This window comes from Protopterus annectens, chromosome 10.part0, assembly GCF_019279795.1.
Source record: "Protopterus annectens isolate FY-2018-M chromosome 10.part0, PAN1.0, whole genome shotgun sequence".
NCBI lineage: Eukaryota > Metazoa > Chordata > Ceratodontiformes > Protopteridae > Protopterus > Protopterus annectens.
Window position 1 is genome coordinate 109,091,558 of NC_056744.1, and position 26,181 is coordinate 109,117,738.

The 26,181-nt window shown below is 38.7% G+C and overlaps 1 protein-coding gene across 2 annotated transcripts in view; it reads left to right on the top strand.

The window, feature by feature from the left end:
* AATK (apoptosis associated tyrosine kinase) overlaps positions 1–26,181 on the top strand; it is a 2,480,061-nt gene that overhangs the window by 1,670,274 nt on the left and 783,606 nt on the right. The gene's annotated exons all lie outside the window — the stretch shown is intronic.

The window sequence follows — 26,181 nt, forward strand, 5'->3', positions numbered from 1 at the left end:
ATATTGGAAATCGATACATGAGACCTTACTTCTTAACAGTAATAGGACATTGCTTGAACCATATACTCAAATACATGCAAACTTCTTTATATGGACTTTAAAAATATACATTCAAAGTAAAAGGTCAAAACTTGTTCTTACACCTCTTACAAACCGAATATTGCTGCTGTTTAAAAAGCTTATGTTTTCTAATCAATTAAGAATTTATTACTATTTATGTTTCCTATTACTTACACAAATGAATGTTTGATATCTTTTGATACCCAGAAAATGTTAGAATTTAAGAAAGATGACCTATTATAGTGGAATCAATTTCTCTCAGCTAATAAAATAAGTCCTGCAGACTATTTGATCAGCAAATATAGTTTGCAAAACTGCAATTGGCTGGACATCCAAACTTATAAGGATTGTATACATACGAAGCTCATACCCTCATTAGAGGCATACAGTAAGAGTAACTTAAAAATCTTGGATTTTATCTTAATTATTAATAGCTCACCCAAGAACACTTCCTACATATCTATCACTTATAAAATTCTCAGAAATGATTTTAGCAAAACAGATGTTTCATTTTGGAATTATTTAAGTGAAGTTAATAGACTAGTGTTCTCAGAAAAAGATAAACACCGTTGTTTACTGTCAGTGAAGGAATCTACATCTTCCCTGTTCTGATGTCTATACACATGGACATTTTTACATAGATGTTGTTTCACTCCACATAAACTAGCAATAATGTACAAGAAAGATGAAATGAAATGCTGGAGATGTGGACACTCTAATGCTGACTGAATATGTATGGTTGTTAATTGCAAAATAATTTCCCTATTTTGGTTGGACTTTAAATATCTTTGTAAAGCTCTGTGGAATGACAACTGTACAATTTCTGACTCCCTTATCCTTTTCAATGTTCCTGTTCCTGAAGTTATTCCTAAAAACCAAACATTTTTACTATCATCTATCCTCTCTATAGCAAGGAAAATTGTTACTAAAAATTAGAAATCCCAAGCTACTCTTGTCTTTAAAGTTGAATTTATTCATCTTGTGAAATACATTTGTAAGAATGAGATTGCTACTATAAAAGCAAGGACTAACAACACAATTCATCATTTAATTGCTTGGACAAAATTGACAAGATAGAGAAATATTAAGTGTTCTATGTATATTGCTTTTTTAGTTGTTATGGACATTGTATATAGTTTATTTTTTTTTTTACTATACTAAGTTATCGTGTTATAAAATGAATAAAAACATTTTGGAAAAAGACAATTTGGTAGTTGAGCTGTGAATAGATAACCAGGCTAGGCTGTTGTATGTGGCATTCTGTCAGAATGCAGGCTTACATACTCTACTATCTTACTGAATAGGTGAAAACCAATGAGAAATTAGTCTCTTAGCTCTGCTCACCATGATCAATAAATTCCCTCATACTTAAAATTATAAGGCTAGTTAGATTTGTTTTGAGAAAAAATATTTCTGATTATATTAGTATGTTTTATTATTTTACTGATTTAATAATAAGGTATATGTTTTTCATTTCCACTGAAGTTATGTCTGTGATTAACTTCAGCGGTGGTTTCACCAATAGCACATTTCTACCTTGCTCAGTTTCAGGCTTAAAACAGGTCATTTTAAAAAAAAAATTGCTTCCTTAAATGTGACATTGTAATACAGTAGGTACTATGCTTAATACTCAACACTTGTTATAATTGTCTCATGTTTTAATGTTTTCATCAGTTAAATATTTCTTTGCATGTTACCTACTGTATAGAAAAAAAAATACAGAAAAAAATAATATATTATTATAAAAATAAAAAAAAATTAACAGAGTTCATAGCCAACTTATAGGCTAATTGCCAAAGAATAGCTGAAATAACCCTCAATCCATATTTCCAATATCTCAAGCTACTCCTTCTATTAACAGACTGTTAAACTGCACAAATCATTCATCACCACCAACCCTTTAGCATTCAGTTCACTTCTTTGCAGTGGGAGAATCCACCTAAACTCAGGGCATCCCTTCTCTCAACAATCAACACCACACACAGTCAGTCAATGTAAATGCACTAAAGCTCTTTCATCTACATGCCCAGAGCAAAGTCAATAAATTCCCCTGCCTACAGGCCTGGATTAAATCAAACAATCACAGCATTCTAGCAATAACTGAGACATGCTTAAAACCCACCATAGCATCTGAAGAGATTTTGCCACCTGGTTACAGTTTACTATGTCTTGACTGCACAAATAAAAAGGGGGTGGCATCACACTACTCTACCAAAATATCCCCCAGGTTTCTCTGTACCATAAATCACTCCCATCTTTCTCAGAAGCAGAAATCCTGATCTCCCTTCTAAAGGTTAACAATATCAAATCTATCTGCATAATATATTAGAAGAAATCCTTTTCCCTTTATCCTCCAATATAGCACTTGAAACGTTCATCCTAAGTGATGTAAATATCAATTGGTCTTCCACACCACTCTCAAATCAACCTCCCTGTATAAACCTTTTTAGCTTCACTCCACTAATCAGTCCAGCTACTGGACACAGTAAATCCACAGGCTCATCATCTATGCTGGATTGGATCCTAAGTAGTAACCCAAACAGTATCAGCCAGGCATGTGTTCTACCAAATGCCCCCAGTGACCACCATTCCATATTTGCTGTCCACTCCATACTTAGACACACCAAGTCTGTAGTTAACAAGCCTGCCCAGAATCTCTCTAACTTCAAAAGGGATTCGTTCATTGCATTCCTTCAGGCTTACAACTGCACTAAAGTGTCTACTACTAGACGACGCTGTTGCTCACATTAACACTACTTTTTTAAACATCCTAAATTCTCATGTCCAACTCAGGCACAAAAGAGTCAAATCTACCCCAAACCCTGACTCACTCTACCTATCAAAAACTCATGTCCCTATGGCATAAAACATGGGTTACCTGGAAAAAGGATAAGATTACAAACAACTACCAGCATTACTGTAATAAAAAAGCCCAAATAAATTCAGACAAAAAAAAAGATATTTCCTCTCCCATCAAAACCACCACACCAAATCCCCCAAACTGTTGTTGTCTAGCATTTCTAAACTTTTAGACCAAAACAAGCCCTCACAACCTAACCCTCTACCTACTGAATCTGACTTCAGAGTAACTTGTTCCTTGAACACAAACTTTATTAGTACTGCAACCTCTCTCTCAAACTCCAGTGACAGTACAGGCCCTGCTCCAACTCTCACATGGTGTACTGAAAGTACACTTGTCTTCAAAGCAGTCCCTACCAAAACATTCAAACAGTACATCATATACTAAAAGTCACCACCACAGCTTCAGACAACCTCCCCACAAAATAGCTAAAACTAGCAATAGAAAGCTTAGCTTACCCTGTTTCTTATCTTAAATAACAGGTGAATCCAGGAAACATACTTCCCCTCCATTTGGAAAAAGTCCTTTATCCTTCCACTACCGAAAGTTGGCCTATCCTCTGATAGAACAGCTATAGAACTGAAGTTAGATATATCACCCCTCTCAATAATCTTAGGGAAATGTATCTACTCACAACTGCTAGCTTTCCTCCTTAATCATAATGTCCTCTAACCATGCAAACATGGCTACTATTTCACTCACAGCATTGCCAGACCTATCTTCTCATTTCTCACCACTGCATATACCCTTACAAACAGAAATCTTCTCATCTCCTCAGTATTCATTGACTCTCTAAAGCCTTTGATATTGTCTCACACTGCCTCCCTTCTCTTTCACAGACTCTAGAAGATAGGCTACTCAGATGTAGCCATCATATGATTCAAAGCTTGCCTTCACTGTAGAATTCAGAGAGTTGAATGTCTACAAGCCTCTTACACATTCCTTCCCATCCTAGGCAGTGTCCCACAAGGATCCATCCTCAGCCCACTTCTCTTCAATATATTCATCAACAGTCTGCCCATTGCACTAACTAGCTGCTGTCTGTTCCAGTAGGCAGATAGCCCCACCATCATCTGTTCAGCTCCCCTATCTCTGAACTTCAAAATGTTATTCAGCTTTCCTTCACATCTGTGGAAACCAGGCTTCTGGAGTCTAACATAGTCTTAAACCCCCAAAATGAAAATGTATGCTCTTCGCACCTAAACCCATATCAATAATGTTCAACCTAAGTGTCTTTCAAACATTTGATGGCACATTAATTGGATCAGTCCACCTCACTAAACTGTTTGTAGTCAGTGTTGATGATCACCTCAAGTGGGGTCTACAAATTCACCAAGTAACCAAAAAGGCCACCAAATATTATGTATGCTGTAATGATCCAGTCATTTTTTTTGTCATAGGTTCATAGGAAAGTTAAAAGTGAACCATTTTAACCCTAGCCTGTTTCTCTCAGAAGTGAGAATCAAACCCTGTAGCTTATGTCTGTGAGGTAAACACCTTAACCATTATGCCATTATCTCCCCTGGCATATGCCTCTGCAATCTTTACCAATCTATAATGAACAGAACTCACACAGTTTCAGCAGTCATACAACAAGATTGCAAAGTTTGCCACTAACCTTCTTAACAGAACACGCCACTGTGAACCCTGCAAATTGTTAAACTGGCATAGCTTTCCCAACCTCCTCAAACTCCACCTATTAAAAATAGCACAAAAAAGTCCCCCACAATCCATACGTCTGTCCTTGTCTCAGCATTCTACTGCACTGGTATATCATATTTTGTACTGTCCATTTATCTGAAAAATGTCTGACAAATGTGACTTCCTCGTACAACTCTCATGGGAACATACTATATACTTTACTTGTGGCAAAACAGGCGAACTCCCTTCCAACCTCCCCCCACCCATAAATGTGCCAAAAACCTTTAAACAGGATGCAAAATCCTTCTTTCTTGACACATGATGTTGTCACTGCTCAAATTCCCCTGACTAGCTCCTTCCTGTCTTTCCACCTCTCCCCAGACAGTAGCATACTGCTACCACCAACTACAGCAGATACTTTCTGCTGGCTCACTTCTCCAAAACTAACCATCATAATGTCCTCTGATATATCACGGACCTTCTCCAGGTCTTCATTTACTTCTCATCCCAGACACATAACTCTCTGACTACCACGTACGTCCCCCTGCATACCTTCTGCTGTATATTAATTCATCACTCATAGAACTTCACTTCCTGTCTCATCTCACACTAATCTTCTTCTCTGTTCTTATCCAAGACTCTCCATTCACCTACATAACAATATATCACTCTGTCTCTCTCTGTCTCCGTTCTTTTACACTTGTATCAGCCCAACCTGGACATACATTTATCATTATCACTCAATACTTGATTGCCTAACTATTTCCAATACTATATTTATGTAAACATTTTCTTTGTACAGTTCAACCACAAAAACTGTCTGTATATTAATTTTGTATAAGATTCACATTAATATGTGTGTACTAGGGTACTACCTCCAAAACTGTCCTTGTATTATTTTTATAAAACATTCACTTTAATGTATGTGCACTGCATAATGTAATTAATTGACTGTTTTACTCTTCTTAGAGAATGGATGAGCCGTAGATCGCATCCTAACTGGAGAATGAACGTTCTCCAGCAGGGTATTAATACAGAAGTAATGCCCACTGAAAAATGAGTCCACTGCTTCACTGCAGCATATCAAGCTGCTGTGGAGCTTGGACAGAAAAAACCCAATGGCCGCCATTATTTCACGCTCGCTAAGCAGTGCTTCTGCTGTTTAACAAGTGTAAAATGTAAAAAAAAAAAAAAAAGAGAAAATTAAAAGAAAAATGTGTGTGTGTGTATTTATGTCTGTTTGTGTGTAAGTGTATGCGTACATGTGAATGAAAGTGAGCCATTATTTTACACTTACTAAGCAGCGCTTTTGCTGCTTAATGAGTGTAAAAAAAAAATAAACAGAAAAAGTGTATACGTGTGTATGTATGTTTGACAGTGTTTCTGTCTGCATGTGTGAATGAATGTGTGCATGAAAGCAGAAGACATTGTGTGTGTATATGTGTGTGTGTGTGTGTGAGAGAGAGTGAAAAGTGAGATCAATCGAGACATTATTTTAACACTCGCTAATCAGCTCTTTTGCTGTTTAGCGAGTGTAAAGTAAAAAAAAAAGAAACTTTAAATAAAGTGTGTGTGTGTGTGTGTGTGTGTGTGTGTGTGTGTGTGTGTGTGTGTGTGTGTGTGTGTGTGTGTGTGTGTGCCTGTGCCTGTGAGAGAGGGGGTATGCATGTATGAAAGTGGAGGAGACTGTGTGCATGTGAGAGAGAGTGAAGAGTGAGAGCGATCCCTGGCAGCAGTTAAGAGCTATGCATAACTCTTGACCTCTTACCTCTACAGATCTGGATAAGCATAAAATAAACGGGGGACAAAGGTTCAAAAACAATATATTTTTACATGATCCTGTTATAAAATGACAACCTTACTTTAACATTAGGATTTGTGTCAGCTTGCATTTTCTGAAGTAGGGGTGTGTGTGTGTGTGTGCCTGGATATGAGCGATCGACCACTGGCAATAGTAGTAAAAAGATCTACATACCTCGTGACCTTTCAACTAAAGAAATGTGGATAAGTAAAATAAAGGGAGAAAAAAGTCTCAGAAATAGGAATATTCTTATAAAAGTTGCTTAAATATCAAGATTTAGGTAAGAATGAATTCTCTAAACGAAATGAAAGTCTGAAATTCAAATCTGTCATCATTTAGAGACATCAATCGCTAATAAATGGCAACATACCAAACATTTTAGGAGAAAAGAGCCAAAAAAAAGTAAATATCTGGACATTTTTTAAAGTGTTATATTTTGGATGTAAAATACTTCCTCCAACACCTTTAACATATATCACAAGTATGAAATATTAGGCAGAGGAACTATTTTTACATTAACAAAAATAATATATTACATAAAACAGTAAATAAGTAAAACACAACAATTTTACAGAGAGCCTATTCTCTAAGCACTATAATGCCCTCCAGGTTATGTGTTAATGTATAATTAATGCCCTTATAGTGGTGTAGAGAACCCTCGCCTGTGGTGTCGGGCATCATAACACCCCTAGGCGGGCATTAATTACACACTAACATACACCATGTCAGGCATTATTGCTTGCATATGTCTCTGTTTTAACCTTATAAATGGTTTCACTTAAATAGATGTTTTGTGCATTGTCTCCCTGGACCTCCAGTGAAAAGGGGTTTTAATTCCCAGTCAGACTTTCTCAGTAAAGAAATATAAATAAATAATAAATAAAATAAGTAATCAGTCTATTCAAAGTAAGTGAACACTGCAAATCTTTGGCAGCCAGTTACTTGCAAAGCAATGTTTATTGGTTGAATTGTAACTCCAAATTGGGCCATTTTAGATAAGCAGGTCTAAGTCAGTGTGGAGTATTGCAAATGCGAATTACACTGTTGTGATTAATCCTGAACCAAGCAAACCCTCTGATGAGAATGAGGACAGGGGTTACCAGTAGATCCTGCTGGTAGTCTGATTGCAGCATTCTGTACTAGTTGAAGCTACTACAAGAGTCATTCCAAAGCAACCTGTCTGAGTGCCATTTTGTACAAAAGGAAATGAACATGCATTTGCCTAAAAGGTTTTAGCGATTCTTTCTTCTGTGCTATTTATTTATATTGTCATAATTTTCATATTCAACTAATAAGTCAACAATCAAGAAACAAAGACAGAACTACTTTGCATTATATGTAAGCTCACAGATGAATAAATAAAATATGACAGACAACATATGCCACTTTACTCGTTACTAAGATAGTGTAAGTTGTTTACAGACCCTTACAAAATTTATATTTACTGTGTTATGACTTATAAAATACAGTTTAAGACCTAGAATTTAATGAATATGACCACTATAAAGATGATTTTTTGCCACATATAATTAACTTCTCAAGAAACCTGATTCTAAAGACATGGACTTTCATGTAGTCTGTAAGGATATAACTACACGTTGTCAAAAATCTCTGGATGCAACCATTAGAGGTTCACTATAAACCTCCAGAGCTCCATTTGAGCAAATTGTAAAGACAATGATAAACTCACCCATTTTAACAGAAGTAGTAGTAACTGTTTAAAAAAATCAAAGGGCCAAACTGTTCCATGCATGATATAATTTAAAAAAAAATAAGGGTTCAGTTTCCAACAGATAGGATACAAGTCATAGACCAACCTTCTTGAGTTCCTGAAAGGTACTCAGGAGAAATTATTCTCACTTAAGACTAGGCTTGGCTGCCAATGAAATGTTACGTCACTCAGGCTATGCTGACTGAGAGTACCTATCTTGGAGAAGAGTCACCCCTTGGCTGGACACCTATTCATTCTTGTTTGGGTTAAGCTATTTATGGGCATATTAATCTACAACTTACTTAACTGGACACTTGTAGAGTTCTGTGCAAGATACTTTTTTAAAACATAATGTAGGAATCCTTAGGCTAAGTACTTTTCAACATCCTCCTTGAGCATGTCTAAGCATTCATTAACATGCACCTGTGGGTATTCCATTATCAGATCTAAACTTTGGAATTTTTTTCATAGTACATTACAGGAACCAACAACACTTACAGCATTCAAAATTAAACTTAAATCACTTTTGGAATAAGCTCGGCACCCGTAAAAAATCTACTGCCAATCATTAGCGGACCGGAGTTCCGCTGTGGCGACCTCTAACCGGGAAAAGCCGAAAGAAGAACAACAACTATATATTGCAAACAGGTTGTCATTGAAAAGGTCCCTAATGGTCCATTTCAGTTTTGTGTGTGTGTGTGTGTGTGTGTGTATATATATATATATATATATATATATATATATATATATATATATGTATATATATATATATATAAATATATAAATACCTTTATTAATAAGAAAAGAAGAAAGAAGAAAAACACGTCCAAGCTCTGAGCACTGTGACTTTATAAAGGCTTCCTAAACAGTCAAACAAGCTTAGCTGCACAATATGTCATGTGACAGAGTAAGATGAGATGGGTGGCAAGCCAGTATAGAAAGTTAAACAATCAGGAGTTCTGCCTTTTTAAGTTAATCTACTCTTCCAGATACCCTGCTCTGACATTTTCTTCTCACGTCTCTAGGCTCATAATCATAACATACTGGATATTTTTCCAGGAGGGTATACATCAACAAAAGACTAATAAGGTCTGTTGAAAAAACGCTGTCAGGGTCTCGGAGTTTTCAGTATGGTACAATGTGGAGGATACATCCATTACACTATAAGGTGGTCTAATCATATGTTATTTATGTTTAAAAAATAGATCGAGTGAGATCTATTGAGTTTAATACTGAGGTGCTGTTGGCAGAAATTTAATAAAAAGTGTTTCCTAAACAAGAACTTTTCATGGTACCATATGTTATCAATTTATTGTACATCAGTGTTCTAAGGCAAATGTTACATTATTTTTTAGTAACTTTTCGATTATAAAATTCCCAAACAAAGAATTTGTGACCTCTTTATTTTAACTCTTATATTTTTGTTTCTTTGGCTGTTCTTGAACTTATGTTTATCAATTGATATTTTCTGGATTTACTGGCAAAACACTCCACTGATTAGATTGGATAGGTGCACATTTGTGCATGTAATACTAGGCATCTTGTGGTATGATATCAGTGAGGGAAGAGTGCAGAGCCGAATAGAAATACCAAATTAACTTATGGCCAAACGGTATTCATTCTCGAAGGTGACAATTTCAGTATGATAAATGGTGCCTGGCTTTAATATTTAGATTAAGATTATCGCAGTTTGTGATCCATTCCATCAGGGACAGGTGTCTACCTACAATGCCAGTGCTGCAGTTTGTGATCCATTTCATCAGGGACAGGTGTCTACCTACAGTGCCAGTGACACAGTTTGTGATCCATTTCATCAGGGACAGGTGTCTACCTACAGTGCCAGTGCTGCAGTTTGTGATCCATTTCATCAGGGATAGGTGTCTACTTACAGTGCCAGTGACGCAGTTTGTGATCCATTTCATCAGGGACAGGTGTCTATCTACAGTGCCAGTGCTGCAGTTTGTGATCCATTTCATCAGGGAGAGGTGTCTACCTACAGTGCCAGTGCTGCAGTTTTTGATCCATTTCATCAGGGACAGGTGTCTGCCTATTGTGCCAGTGATGCAGGTTATGATCCATTCCTTCAGGGACAGGTGTCTATCTACAGTGCCAGTGATGCAGTTTGTGATCCATTTCATCAGGGCCAGGTGTCTACCTACAGTGTCAGTGACGCAGTTTGTGATCCATTTCATCAGGGAAGGGTGCCTACCTACAGTGCCAGTGACACAGTCTGTGATCCATTTCATCAGGGACAGGTGTCTACCTACAGTGCCAGTGACGCAGTTTGTGATCCATTTCATTAGGGACAGGTGTCTACCAACAGTGCCAGTGACGCAATTTGTAATCCTTTTCATCAGGGACAGGTGTCTACCTACAGTGCCAGTGCTGCAGTTTGTGATCCATTTCATCAGGGAAAGGTGTATACCTACAGTCCCAGTGATGCAGTTTGTGATCCATTTCATCAGGTACAGGTGTCTACCTACAGTGCCAGTGACACAGTTTGTGATCCATTTCATCAGGGACAGGTACTACCTACAGTGCCAGTGACGCAGTTTGTGATCCATTTCATCAGGGACAGGTGTCTACCTACAGTGCCAGTGACACAGTTTGTGATCCATTTCATCAGGGAGAGGTGTCTACCTACAGTGCCAGTGATGCAGTTTGTGATCCATTTCATCAGGGACAGGTGTCTATCTACAGTGCCAGTGACCAAGTTCAAGCAGCATCCAGGCAGTGAAAATCTTGCAGAAAAGGGAGTAATGAGCAAACAAAGGCCTGCAGTACTTCGTAGGGGAGGTAAGATTTACCACCACATAGGCACCCTGGATGGCAGATAGCTAAGCCCTAGGTGCAGGGTCTTGCTCAAGAAATTACTCTGTGATGAGAGGAAACTTGAGTTGTGAGTAGAATTGATGACCTTTGTGCTTCCCATTTAATTGGTTTTCCATCACAAGAAGGTGTTTATGTGGAGGAATGAATGAGCCATTGTGGAGTATAGGCATGGATGCACTTCAGATTCACAAATCCACTAAAGTTTTGAGTGCAAAAATATATAATTAGTATAGTCTAGGAGTGAGAAACATGACATCCAGTGAAGCATATATGTATGTGTTGGGGAGTGTTGTTAGCTGACCTCATTTGGCTGACATTTATCTGCATTTTTTTCTTTGTTTTTGTTATTACAAAGTAAACGTTTTTTAATACAGCAAAAGACAAAATATAGTAGAACCAAACCACAGCCAATATGCAGTAAAAAACTTTTAATGGTGAGCGCTTTCACGACAGATTTTGCCACTTCATCAGACAACAAATTGATATTTAAAACAACTTGTGCCCAATAAAAACACAGAAACAATTAACAGTCAATTAAAATCAATTATAAATCAATCAAATATTAAAAGGCATAAGCATCAACATTTTCATCTAACCAAATTCCTTGCTTGTAAAATAGGTTTTTAGATGCCTTGTCATTGAGCCCTTTACCCATGATTGCTCTCATTCTAATTATCCGCTCAAGTTGTATAGTTTCTGTTCTATTGACAATGTCCCCTCTTCTCTCATGGCCTCTGGCAATTTCTATCACCATAAACTTAAATCTGTGTGTTGCATCATGCACGGCTACATGTTTAGCAAGGGCATTATTGTCAGCTGCCCTTGAGATGTCATATACATGCGCTCCTTTAATCTACGGTTTGTTTTCTGTATATAGTATGAGGAACATATTACACAATAAGCCAGACAAACCAAGTTGGTTGTATTACAATCAGCTGACACTTTAAACTTGATTGTCTTACCTGTATCAGGGTGTTTAAATCTACTACTGCTATCGACACACTGACATAAGTTACATCTAGAACAAGGAAACATGCCTATATTACTAATCTTGGCATTTTCTGCTGCATCTCTTGGATAACATAATATCCTTTTTAAGGACTTTTTATTTTTGTATGCAAAAGTGGGTTTATCTCCCACAATTTGCTTAATTTTATCATCTGCACTCAATGTAGACCAGTTCTTCCTATAAATCTCCTGCATGAGAGTTACATTACTGGAGTAAGTAATAGGTATTTTTATTTGCTTAGAGTCAGCCTGTTGCATGACTAATGAAGCAGTTTCCATATGTTCTGAAAAATAGGGCTTCCCTGCAGTATCCCTCAGACTTGGGATATTAGAGAGCTCACAATCCACTTTTAATTCACTATAGCCTCTCTGCATGAATTTACCCTTCAGCCCTACTAACTCTTTTTCTAGAATATCTTGATCAGTAGTCAATCTAGAGGTTCTCAGTCCTTGCTCTTATTGCAATGTTTCTAAATACATGCCTGTGTTGCATGCTTTGTCTATGGAGGTAATCATTCCTATAACACTCTTTTGCATGAATTCCTGTATGAAACAGACCCCTTACATCCTGATTGATTTTCACATCTAAAAAGTCTATAGTATCACAGGCCCATTTCATGGTGAACTTCAGGAAGTTAGTACTGTTATCAATACTGTGAAAAAAATGTTGTATGGTGGTGACATCCCCCTCCCATAAAAGGAAGAGGTCATCCACAAACCTCCTATAGAAGGCTATGCCTCCTTGAGTCACATATCTTAGCAAATGTTGTTTCTCCCATTGGGCCATGACAATGTTGGCGTAGCTATTGGCACACGAAGCTCCCATAGCTACACTATTCAATTGTCTATACAAAATGTGCTCAAACAAAAAGACATTATTCTCTAATAGGAGCTCCACTGACATTGCCATTAGATCTATAGTTTTAGCTTCTAACTGCCCATCATTCAATAAATAATGTCTAAACATTTCTATCCCCAGATCATTGGGTATGACTGTGAATAAGGATTGAACATCCAATGTGACTAATAAGTAGCTATCGCTCCCTTCCCTGCTGTTCAGATATTGATAAAGATCCTTCAAAAAATGTTGTGTGTCATGTAATATATAATGGTTCTTGGCTAATATTGACTTAAGATGTTTTTCTACATACAGTGAGACCGGTTCCGTGCACCATCCCCTCACTGCGACTGTAGGTCGCATGGGTGGTTTAGCTGGATGCTTATGTATTTTAGGATTTCCCTGAATGATGGGTACAAGTGGTTCCTTCACTAAAAGATAGTCATATAAATCCTGTGTTGTTATACAACACTGTAGACAATCATATATGGTGTCATTTATATTCAAAATACATCTATCCAATATTTCATCATTAATTTTTTCATAAACATTGGTGTCACTTAGCATGACTTCCATTATTTGTTCATAATAACTGCCATCCGTTATAAATAAACTGCCTCCTTTATCAGCAACCCTGATTGTTATTTGCATGTCATGCTGAAGATTCACCAGTGCTTCATTCTCATCTTTATTTAGATTCACAAACCTCTTCCCCCACCACTCTGTTGTCATATAATTCATATATTTGCTTTTCACATACTCTCTCAAATGCTTCTATTATAGCAGGGGTTCCTAAACTGTCTGCCGTGGCACCCTGGAGAGCCGCAGCTTCCTCATAGGTGCACCGCAAACTAATAAGCTTAGCCGCAAAATAAACCACAAACTAATAAGCTTAGTTACTAAGCTTATTAGTTCACAGTGTATTTTGCGGCTGCGCTAAAGGATGTCTTTCGTGTTTCACTGTTGCAATCATTACATTAGGGTAATCGGCCTGAATTCCAAAGTCTTGGGTCCTGCATCGGTTGCTGTCTCCTCTTCCATTACGTCAGGTCATCAGGGGTATAAAGCATGCAGCCGATGCCATTTTCTTTAGTCTTTCTTGCCGAGTGGTGCCCGAAGCAGAAGCAGTTCGCAAGTGCCGGTCGGCTGACTCCTGAGATTTTCGAGTTCGAGTTTCAGATCCAAAGTCTTCTATAAAGCTAAGTACCCCATTGGGGAAACTTTTTTCTTGCTCCAGACCAATGTCAGAAAAAGTTAATAATTGTATTTCTTGTGGGAAGCAAATACCTCATAAGGACTTTCATTATTACTGTATTCCTTGCCTAGGCCCTGACCATAACGTTTCAGGTTGTCGGTTTTGTGCTAGATTTAACCAACGCACTATTAAGCGTCGGTATGATTTTGCATTAAACTATTTTGGACGCAGGTTTAATTATCCAGAAATGTCGTCGGATAGCCATCCGACTACCGGAGTTCACAAAAAATGAAAAGAAAAAGAAAAAGATAGACAACCGAGGCCCAAAACCGACAACGAAGCTTCTCCTAAGCCAGTCGCTGGTTCGCCGGTTCTCAGTGAGGTGCTTTTGCAGCCCCTGACGCCCGCTTGTTTAGAGTCGGCTATGCCGCTGGAAACTCAAGGTATTGGAGCCTTGGACGCTATTCCTTCAGATGGGTCCGGAGCCGCTGAGAAGGCACCGGCTTCTGAGGGTGTACTCAGACCTAAACATCTGTACATTAAACTGACTTCAAAGGCAAAGACTAAAGCACCTTCAAAGGCAAGAAGCAAACCCAAGAGCCACGTGGACAGGCCTACATGCCCAAAATGCAGATGCTCAAAATGGCCGAAGACTTGATTACCTTGATCAGGGGTTCCCATCCCCCTCCTGATAAGAGGCCTAGGCAAGAGACTGACTATGAATCTTCAGAGCAGGTTTCCATTTCTTCTGATTCCTCTTCTGATCAGGAATATTCTCTTCCCCCCCATGAGGATTCTGATGCTGAAGAATCTATACCTTCAGCTTCTCCTCCAGAGGACTATTCTTTTGGGGAAACCTTACATACCATGAGGGAGCATTTCCACTGGGAGAGCCAAGATTTTTCAGAATCTAAAAAGAGGCTCAGGGATTTCCTGTTACTACCTCAACACAAGCCACTAGCCATCCCACCTGTGTTAGAGATTGTAGATGATGTGTTTTCGGAGTCTAGTCTTACCCCTGACTCCTTACCTCCAGCTCCTGTTAAGCCTGACAGATATTACAGGGTTCCTGACTCACATAAATTCCTTTTTAAAAACCCTGCTGCAGACCCAGAAACTATTTCTCAGGGTCCCAAAGGTGTTAAGGCGTCCACTGCAAAAAACCCTACCCCCTCTGACAGAGATTCTAGGACACTGGATAGATGGGGAAAAAAGGTTTACACATCTGCTACCTTGGCTATAAGGGCCTTAAACTGTCAGTTTCATATGCTCAAATATCAGTAACATGTCATAGCATTGCTTAAACAGAAAATGTTGTTAAACTCTGAATGTGCAGAAAACAAGGAAATGCAGGATTTATTGCGTGCAGCTGAACAAGTTGGAAAGCATACTTTGCAATGTGGTTTTGATTCTTTAGAGGCCTCCTGCAGGGCCGCAGTTATGGGTTCTGTAATTAGGAGGCATGCTTGGTTAAAGGAACAAAATCTGTCTGATCATGTTAAAGTTAAATTATTAGATGCACCTTTACAGCATGATACTTTGTTTGGTGTTAAGACAAAAGAGTTGTTAAAGAAAATGGAGGACAAAGCTAAATCTATGCAAACGGTCAAAGATTTTTTTACAAGTACAGCCACCTAGGTTTAGTAGACACTGGCCAACAAAGAATTGGTCTTTCCTGTGTCAGACAGACCTCAAAGGGGCAGACCCAGATGCCCGAGAGGGAGATCCCAGGCGCAAGGTTCATTCCGCTCAAAACAATGGGGGGCTTCTACCTCCAAAGTTGGAGAAGACAAATCACAACCATTCAGGAAACAGTCCCAATGACTTTCCCCTGCCTGCACCAAGCACTTATCTCCTGGCAGCCCCCTTAGGGGGAAAATTAGCACTTTTTTCTCAAAATTGGCACATTATAACCCAGGATAAGTGGGTCTTAAATATCGTGTCACAAGGCTACAAGTTCCATTTCCATACCCTGCCAAAGGCAAACAGCTGGCCAGATCTGCCAAAAAATCAATGGGCGGAGGCACAAAAACAAGTCTTATCCCTCATGGACATGGGGACCATTCAACTAGTACCAGAGCAAGAGCAGGGATAAGGATTTTACTCAAGACTGTTCTTGGTACCCAGAAGGGACAAGGCCTGGAGGCCAATACTGGACCTATCTCTTTTGAACACATTCCTGGATATACCAAAATTCAAGATGTTGACTTTGCAGCAACTTCTGCCCATGCTGGGCAAGAACGCTTGGATTGTGACTTTAGACCTAAAAGAGGCATACCTGCATGTCCCAATCAGACAAATATGCAGAAGATACCTCAGATTCAAGGCTGGCTCAATGCATTACCAATTCTCTGCACTGCCCTTTGGCTTATCTACTGCGCCCAGGGTCTTTACAAAGTGCCTGGCACCAGTAATTGCATTCTGCAGACAAAGAGGAATACAAATATATCCATACTTGGATGACTGTCTAATTCAAGCAGAGAACAAGGACATTCTTCTACAGCATCTGGCGTTTATGAAAAGACTTCTAACATGCCTAGGGTACAAAGTCAATGAAAAGAAATCAAAACTAGTCCCTCTCAAGAGATAATATTCCTGGGTGCAACCTTAAATACAACTGCCCAGATGGCTTATCTCACACCAGACAAACAAAGGCAACTGACTTCCTATGTCAAAATGCTGGCAACAAAGGCCCAGTTATCTGCAAGAAAAATTCTGCAGGTTTTGGGCTTCATGGCATCCTGCATCCTGCTAATTCCATATGCAAGACTGCATACGAGGAAACTTCAGTGGTACCTAAAAAGTGTTTGGACTCAACATTGCCACGGCCTGGAAACTATGATTACTCTCATTCCCTGCCTGCAACAGGAGTTTCAATGGTGGGCAAAGGCTTGTCACCAAAACAAAGGACAGCCATTCACATTACCCCCAGCCAGGCAAACACTAACAATGGATGCATCAGATTATGCCTGGGGGGCCCACATGGCAGGAAGATGCATTCAGGGCACATGGACCTCAAACCAAATGCATCTACATATCAATCAAAAAGAAATGCTAGCAGTTCAAAATGCCCTGACAGCCTTCAAGGACCTACTTCATCCAGGACAACTACTGATAAAGACAGACAACACCACGGTCATGTGGTATATAAACAAGCAGGGGGTCACTCATTCTTACCCTCTTTGCAGACTAGCCATGACTTTGTGGGACACAGCATTGACTTACCAAGTATACCTGCAGGCACAATTCCTGCCAGTAAGGAAAAATACTCTGGCAGACGACCTAAGCAGAAACCTCATGGATCCCCATGAGTGGCACCTGGATCCACAAGTCTTCAGCATGATAACAAGGAAATGGGGATGCCCGGACATAGATCTGTTTGCCTCCCCTCACAACTGCCAACTAAAAAGATTCTGCACAAGGATTTGTTGCAGGCAAACATGGAAAGTGGACGCCCTATCTTTCAGCTGGAAAAACCTATCAGTATACGCATTTTCCCCTCTGCCTCTCCTCCCCAAGGTACTCCTATAGGTCAGACAGGAGAAGTCAAGGATGATACTAATTGCCCCAGACTGGCCCCGCCAGTACTGGTATCCAATACTAAGGAGCTTATCTCAAGGACTAGCTTGGACCTTTCCTCAGATACCTCATCTACTGTCCCAGCAAAACAATCAGATCCTGCACAGTCAACTCAGGACTTTAAACCTGGCAGCATGGCAGATAATGTAGTCATACAAAACACACCTCTCAGTAAAGCTGTGATGGATGTCATTTTGGAGGCCAGAAGGCCTAGTACTAGAAAATCTTATGCTGGAAAATGGAAGAGATTTTGTGCTTGGAACCAGGCACAAGGAACTGATACAGCTGTGCCAAATATTCCTCAGATTTTTCAATACTTAGCTGAGATGTTGGACAAAGGTCTATCTTTTTCATCTATTAAAATTCATGCCTCTGCCATTTCGGCTCATTACAATACAGAGCCACCAATGTTTTCTCATCCCTTACTAAAACAGTACCTCAGAGGAACCAAAAACTTAAGGTCTCCAAGAAGATCACCAATGCTGGCATGGGACCTCAACTATGTCTTGGAAAAACTCACCCTGCCACCTTTTGAGCCAGCTGCTACAGCTGATATAAAGTTTTTATCTTGGAAAACAGCTCTGCTCCTAGCAATAACTTCTGCAAGATGAGTTTCAGAGCTTCAGGCACTCATGGCTGTGGAACCTTTTATCATTTTTTATCCAGACAGGGTCTCTCTGAGGACAAACCCAACATTTATGCCTAAGGTGGTGTCCAGTGTGACTCTTAAACAAACTATTCATCTGCCAACTTTTTATCCAAATCCACAGAAAAAGGGGGAGAGAATTCTGCATTATTTGGACGTACACAGACAGCTTAGATTCTACTTGGACAGAACCAAAGTTTTCCGAAACACAGAACAATTACTAGTGACATATGCTGCAGGATCACAAGGAAAGGCTATCTCAAAGCAGACTATTTCAAAGTGGATAGGCCACTGCATTCATTTCTGCTACTTACACCATGGCAAGCCAGTGCCTAAGGGCATTAGGCCACATTCAACCAGAGCTGCAGCCACTTCAGCAGCCTTTCTCAGGGGAGTACCAACCAAGGACATTTTAGAGGCTGCTACTTGGAGTTCAGTGCACACCTTTACCAAGCACTATCATCTGCCACTCTACTCTAAATCCAGGGTAGGCTTTGCCACTGCAGTTCTGCAGGGCCTCATAGCCACTCCTAATATTGTTTAGCTCCAGCCTCCCATCCATAGCTTTGGGACTCTACCCAAATGTAATGACTGCAACAGTGAAACATGAAGAACATAGTACAGTTGTGTACACTTACCATAAATGTAGATGTTTGAGTGTATTCACTGTTGCAGTCCAGGTTACCCACCCGCCATCCCCCTTTCTTCTGATGGAACCTACCTTTCCTTCTCTGATTTATACAACCTATGTGGTGTATTTGCTTGTAGATGAAGGTAAAGTTTATATTGGTGCATGTATTTATATGGATATAAATTTTGGCTACCCTTTTATGGGGCACCTGACATCTGGGGCAAGAAAAACTAAAGAAAATGGCATCGGCTGCATGCTTTATACCTCTGACGACTTGACATCATGGAAGAGGAGACAGCAACCGACGCAGGACCCAAGACTTTGAAATTCAGGCTGACTGAGGGCAACCTGCCAGCAGATTACCCTAATGTAATGACAGCAACAGTGAATACACTCGAACATCTACATTTATGGTAAGTGTACACAACTGTACTTTATAGCCATTATCTTGAAAGCATCCGCAAGCAGATTCAGAATGTATTTAAATATAAACCACATCCCAAATCTTGTTTTGAACCTTATTTTGTACTTTCTGTTCTCCTGCCAGACAAAGAAGCCTCACAGCTTGCACATTTTTGCAAAGACAGTAAGTCGGGACAAACATGATTCACATTAACCATTGGCTATGTTTTAGTACATCTGTCACTAGTACTACTTTCTGATTGAATGAATGTTTATTCTGGGACTGCCTTCTTTCAAGTTACTAAAGTGCCTGGTGTTGTTCTCTTAGTATTACACAAACAAGTTGAAAAGGACATGTGGTAGATGTTATGGTATGTTATGGTAGGTAACATTTGAGTTACAGTCTCCAAGTGGCATATTGTTTGTATTGTAAGAAGGATTTTTATAAGTAAAAAGAATGGCTCCAAGCATGATCACATCCACCGTGTACCGATCTTCGCTTCGCAAGCTGTTTGGCTTGTCATCGCTGTGCTTCCAACAAGCTGCTGGATGTGGCAGTCAGAGCGACGTGAATGGTGAGAAGTGCTGTCCGAGGAGCAGATCATCTGCCAAGTCCACAGCTTGAGCTAGGCAGGCTCCACAGTAGCAACAACAGCAGGCATTGCAGTTGCACTCTGCCAAGAAAAAGGAGGAGGTAGTAGGGGTACCGGGCAAGTTGTACTCCTCTGCCACTGCCAAAGTGGATCATAAAAGCTATCTGTGGGCGAGGTGCAATGAGATGAAGAGACTAGTACAAGGTAAACACTGTGTGGGGAGAGTAAGATGTTTATTAGACACTGTTATCCTTTTTATTAGTTTATTTATGCTAGCTTGATTATTGAGTTGATGTCCTTATCCTTTTCTTCAGAAAACTGACCAGATTTGTTAAGTAAGAGTTGGATGAATAACCCGTCAACTCATTTGCTTAAGAATTCTAGACAAAGACCGAAATAGTTGAGGGTGGTGTGACAAAGGCCCAATATCATGGACGAGTTTTAAATATTATTTTAATTCACTAGAAAAGTTAACTGAATAACATGTTTTATATCAACATGTGTTTTATGAACAATACGCGGTATTAAACGCTAATATCTGACATTATCGACTTGTAGTACTCCGTTATCAGAAAAAAAGAAGAAAACATTTGAGGTTACATTAGGACTATTTGACAGGTATTGCCATTGTACTTTCCCTTGCTGTAACCCCTTGACTTCAGGATTAAGTTGATAGTTTTTCGTAGTCCCAGTCTTGGCGGGTAATGAATTCTGTTTAATTTTAGTGTATGTCTGTGATCAGAAATCTTGAACAACTTGCCTATGGATGTCAAAAATTAAAAATTAATTGAAATTTAAAAAGAAAAACACTCCTTAAAGATCTCCAATTTATTCTGAGACTGAAATAGGTTCAATGGGATCAGTGCTATACCCCGGCTAACCAATTAAAAATAAAACAAACCTGTTGTTTGGGACTTGTGCACACACTACAGAACAGAATGCAACTCCTCAGAAGCTATGGCATCCTTCCACAACTCAAATGAAAATGTCACTCTGCAGTACATTTTGTGCAATCTCTCTTGGCAGGAGTTATGACTACTTCAGACGCTCCTTTGGAAAACAGTGCTGCCAGGTACAGCAAATCCAAACATGTCATCCTGGTACTTAGTCTAAAAAGTGCAGACAATGCCGTGAAAGGCAAACTTCCGTCTTACAGTACACTACTGGTGAAAGACACTTGGTAGAATACATGTGGAAAGAAATCCTAGAATTAAAGGCTTTAGTTGACAAAGGACTTTTTTACTGCATTATTTTCAGTGTTGTTCCAACTCTGCTCAAAACAAAGGCATTGTTCCGGTTTCCCTAAACTAACTGATGTGGCAGTACCAAACAAAAGACTCCTGCATTACAGAAACTATAAAACAATCATAAAATGCAGAAGCGATCAGTCCTGAACAGCAAAAAGTCAAATCCAATGACGTTTAAAAAGCTACTTTATTATACAACAGATAGCTTTGTATTTTCATCTTGCATGAGACTTCATCAGAACCAACACAGAAGTTTACAGTCTGCCAACCCCTTCCCAAAAAAAAAAAAAAAAAAAATCATGAATGGAAGCCATACTCCCTATAAATAGTTTAGAGTGGACATGCTCAAGAAAAGAAACAGTAAAATGTTCCTCATCGCACTTCCACTCCACATATGGCAGAGCATATTAAGTACATACTGCCCATACTCACAAAATTTAATTTTTTCATCTACAGTGACAGAAGAATTTATGCAAATTTAACTGCTTACATTTTTTAGTTTATTACTTTAGGAAACACTGACATTTAAAAAGGTATTGAGTGAAAATCAATGTGGAGAAGGAATTGAGAGTGGCTGTGTCCAGTTTGATTCCAAGATTTGAAAAAATGTGCAGTGATCAACAGGCTCATCCATCCCACTAATTATAATTAGTTGAATTTGTTCAATTACATGTTTTTGTGATCTTAAATACCTGTGTTATTAATTTGTTCAATTACAATTACATTTTTTGTGATCTTAAATACGTGTGTTATTTATTTTTACCTAACTAACCTTTTTAAGTAAAAAAATATATATATTATTTCGCAAAGTATACTTGTTTGAATTTGACGAGGGGGGGTGCCTTGTGAAAACCTGGATTCAACAAGGGAGCCGAGAATTGAAAAAGTTTGGGAACCACTGTATTAAAGAATTATTTTTAGGCAAAAAAAAACTTTTCTTATGAAACATGGCATTACTTTTCCTTTCATCACATTTAGAACCATCAAACATAGATTTTAACATTAAATTACGTGTAAATGTTTTCAGTTCAATAATATTTTCTGTTACAGTCATTGCAGTTGAAGGTATAAATGTCGTACCTTTATTCAAGAGTTTTTCTTCTGCTGGTGATAAAAGTTTAGTGGAAATGTTCCATGTCAATGATTGCTGTTCTGCTGCCACATTTTCTTCAAAGTTAAGCCTTTGTCGCTCTCCAGGGATGCCTTCCTCTTCATTTTCCCCCTGCTGTAAGAGCGTTTGTGAAAAGACGGGTTATTTATTGGATAGGAAAGATTCATTCTTGAATTAAAGACATTATTGTCATTATTTAGTGTATTACAAGAAGGAATAATTGGATTTAAAACAGTATCAGACGCACCATGTTTCTTCCATGCTCCCCCATTCACCTCCACCACTTCTGAGGCCTCTCTGATGATGCTACTAGATTCAGAAGATGTTGAGGGAGCTTCCTGATTGAGTGCCGCTTTTGTTAAAGCGGCAATGTTATCATTCATTAAAACGGCAACATTATTTATAACAGAAGTAGCAATCTCACTTGTAGTTGAATTCCTTGGCCAGGAAAACACTTTCCCCATAGAAATGTCCTGCATATCCCTACAGATTTTTTTCCTTTTGTATGTCAGAAGTTGTTCATATAGAGAAATGGTTTCAGTGACATAATCTAGTTTAGAGTCAATAGTGGTAGCAGGATAATGTTCATAAAGCTCCATTTGCTTCTTGTTAATGCTAGAAATTAGTGCCTGTTCCTCTGGTTGAAAATGCTCAATTAACAGGCACATATAATTAAAACTGGTGTCTACCTACAGTGCCAGTGATGTAGCTTGTGATCCATTTCATCAGGAACAGGTACTACCTACAGTGCCAGTGACGCAGTTTGTGATCCATTTCATCAGGCACAGGTGTCTACCTACAGTGCCAGTGACACAGTTTGTGATCCATTTCATCAGGGAGAGGTGTCTACCTACAGTGCCAGTGATGCAGTTTGTGATCCATTTCATCAGGGACAGGTGTCTATCTACAGTGCCAGTGATGCAGTTTGTGATCCATTTCATCAGGGACAGGTGTCTACCTACAGTGCCAGTGACACAGTTTGTGATCCATTTCATCAGGGAGAGGTGTCTACCTACAGTGCCAGTGATGCAGTTTGTGATCCATTTCATCAGGGACAGGTGTCTACCTACAGTGCCAGTGACCAAGTTCAAGCAGCATCCAGGCAGTGAGAATCTTGCAGAAAAGAGAGTAATGAGCAAACAAAGGCCTGCAGTACTTTGTAGGGGAGGTAAGATTTACCACCACATAGGCACCCTGGATGGCAGATAGCTAAGGCCTAGATGGAGGGTCTTGCTCAAGAAATTACTCTGTGATGAGAGGAAACTTGAGTTGTGAGTAGAATTGATGACCTTTGAACTTCCCATCCCATTGCCTTTCCATCACAAGAACGTGTTTATGTGGAGGAATGAATGAGCCATTGTGGACTGTAGGGAAGGATGCACTTCAAATGTACAAACATGACATCCAGTGAAGCATATATGCATATTTTGGGGAGTGCTGTTAGCTGACTTCATTTGGCTGACATTTATCTGCATTTTTTTCTTTGTTTTTGTTATTACAAAGTAAATTTATTGTATTTATTTATTTATTTATTTATATATGTTGACCGGGAGTGTCCGACTGGACGCAAGTACATTTTCAGTGGAGGCCGGGGAGAAAAGCTCCACAGTTAAAATAAACAGACAGTATGGATTACATAGTGATTAACAATTTACATAGCAGTAAACATTTTTAATACATCATGAGGATCTACATAAAAAACATGACTATCATTGTTACACAATTTTTAGAGATGTATGTAGGTAATCTGTAAAATGGCTGTACACTGGCTATTCATGTTAATTTGATTCTGTAAAAGCAAGAGCATAAATTGTTACTAGAGATGAACAAGTGAATGTCATCTCTCTAAAGCAAGTATTCAAACCATACAGATAGAAAGGGGTCCAAATAGAGAGATGATAAGTTGGCAAGCAAAGGAGAGTACTGTTGCTGAAACTGAATTTATCCTCAAGTCTTGGTGAGTACCTTCATGAGGTGGACCCTGTTTTTCACGAGATCTCACCAAGATGGCACTGATATATAGACTGTATTTTCTATAGCATATATCATGGACAGAAGTAGGTCAAGAATTAAGAAAAAGATAGCTGGGTGCAGAAGACCCAGGATAAAAAAGTGCCCAATCCTGGTAGGCACACTGGTGCCAGGACTGGAAAAAATAGTGTAGAATCCTCAAAATACAGAAACATTCCTACAATGGGGCCAGGCCCAGGGGGAGGATGCCCCCCCCCCCCACCATGTCGAAGGAAGTAACAGTCCACAAAAACCACAAAAACTGATAGGCCAAAGAAAAGCCATAAAGACAATAGAGTGGACTAATGAAGATAAGAAAGAAATTATGCATTGTTACTATTATGCAAAAAGCTCAGAATTTCCAGACACAAGATATACAAAAAGATTAAGAGAGAAATTAGAGGAAAGAAAAATACTTTCACAAGAAAAACTGTCAGAAGCTTCAAATAAAAATCTGTGTTCATTAATACAACAGATTTGTGAAAAACATTATGTAGACCAAGAAACTTTGACCTGTTTGGAAAAAGAAGCAACTGATGAAGTGAGAACATATAAACAACAAAAGCTAGAGATTTTTGAAAAGTATAAAAAAGAAATATGGACATGGGAAAGAAAGAGAGATTTGATATTGTGCAATAGTTATGCAAAGTTGAAAGCCAAGTTAATCACTATAAAAGGCAGCCCTAAAGATATTGGAAGAGAAATAGGCATCCAGATATGGAAAATTTCACACTAAAAATAATATCACAAAGAGGGAATGTAAAAAAGAAGATTAATAAAGTAGAATTAAAACAATAGAAGTTGAAGTTATGGAATGCCTGTGAAGTGAAGAATTTGGTATAGAACGTCTAAAACAGGTTACAGCACAGCATGATGGAACAAGTCCCCAAAGTAAGGAGAAACAGGAAGCTCAGGAGACATCTGAAGAAAAAATATAGGCATGGGAAATAAAGAGATTTATTATGGTATAATATTTATGCAAAGAAGAAAGCAAAACTAATCAATACAAAAAGAGCAGCACCAAAGTTATTTGAAGAGAAATACAGGCAAAGGAATCCGGACATGGAAACTTTATAATACAAAAAATAAGAAGACAAAGAGGAAAAGCAGAAAAGGAGATTAGAAATGGAGAATTTAATGAAACAGAAACGGAGGTTATGGAGTACCTGCGAAGTGATGGATTCAGTGTAGAGAATCTAACTCAGAAAGCACCACAGGAGGATAGAGCTAATGGACATCCAAATTAAGGAGAAACCAGTGGAACAGGAAGCAATAGGTGAGTTGCCATTTGCAGATATTTTGGAGCCTTACACAGGAAACCATTATAAACATTCACATGAAGCTGGACAGCAAGGGAAGGAACAGGAAACTGTGGCAACTCTGACGTAGTCAATGTTGAGGAGTAATAGGCCAGTAAGTTCCCATATGACAGAGCAATGGATGACACAGGATGAAATTGAAAAGAATGTGTCACAGGAAGATGCTATATAACTTTCTATAGAATGCCCATAAGAAATGAAGAATAAAAAATGTGCCCTCAGTTTAGAAGAAAATGAGCTAAGAGAAGAGTTGCTTGACTTAATAGAGATAGCTGGACATATTAAGATTAATGAAAGAAACAGACTGCAGAAGGTTAATAAAATCCAAAATGTTACAAGTTTGATAAAACAAATGAACACAGTAATTAGGACTGTTCATAGAGATCCATGCGATATAACAGAAGTAAACAGGATATATTACTGTGCAGCTAAATTAATAACAGATAAAGTTCTACCACAAGAACACAGGGGAGTAACAGAAAGGAAGGGGAGAAATTGAATACCATCATGGAAGTATTGAATAGAGAAAAATATAAAGCAATTAAGAAAGAAGTGTCACTGTTAGAAGAGTATAGAAGAGGGAACAGATCAACAAAAATACTCAGAAAGATAGATGTGATAAAAGCAATGCGTAATATTAGAGCACATCAAGATCCGTCATGCACTATCACAAATAAACTAAATATCTCAGCACAGG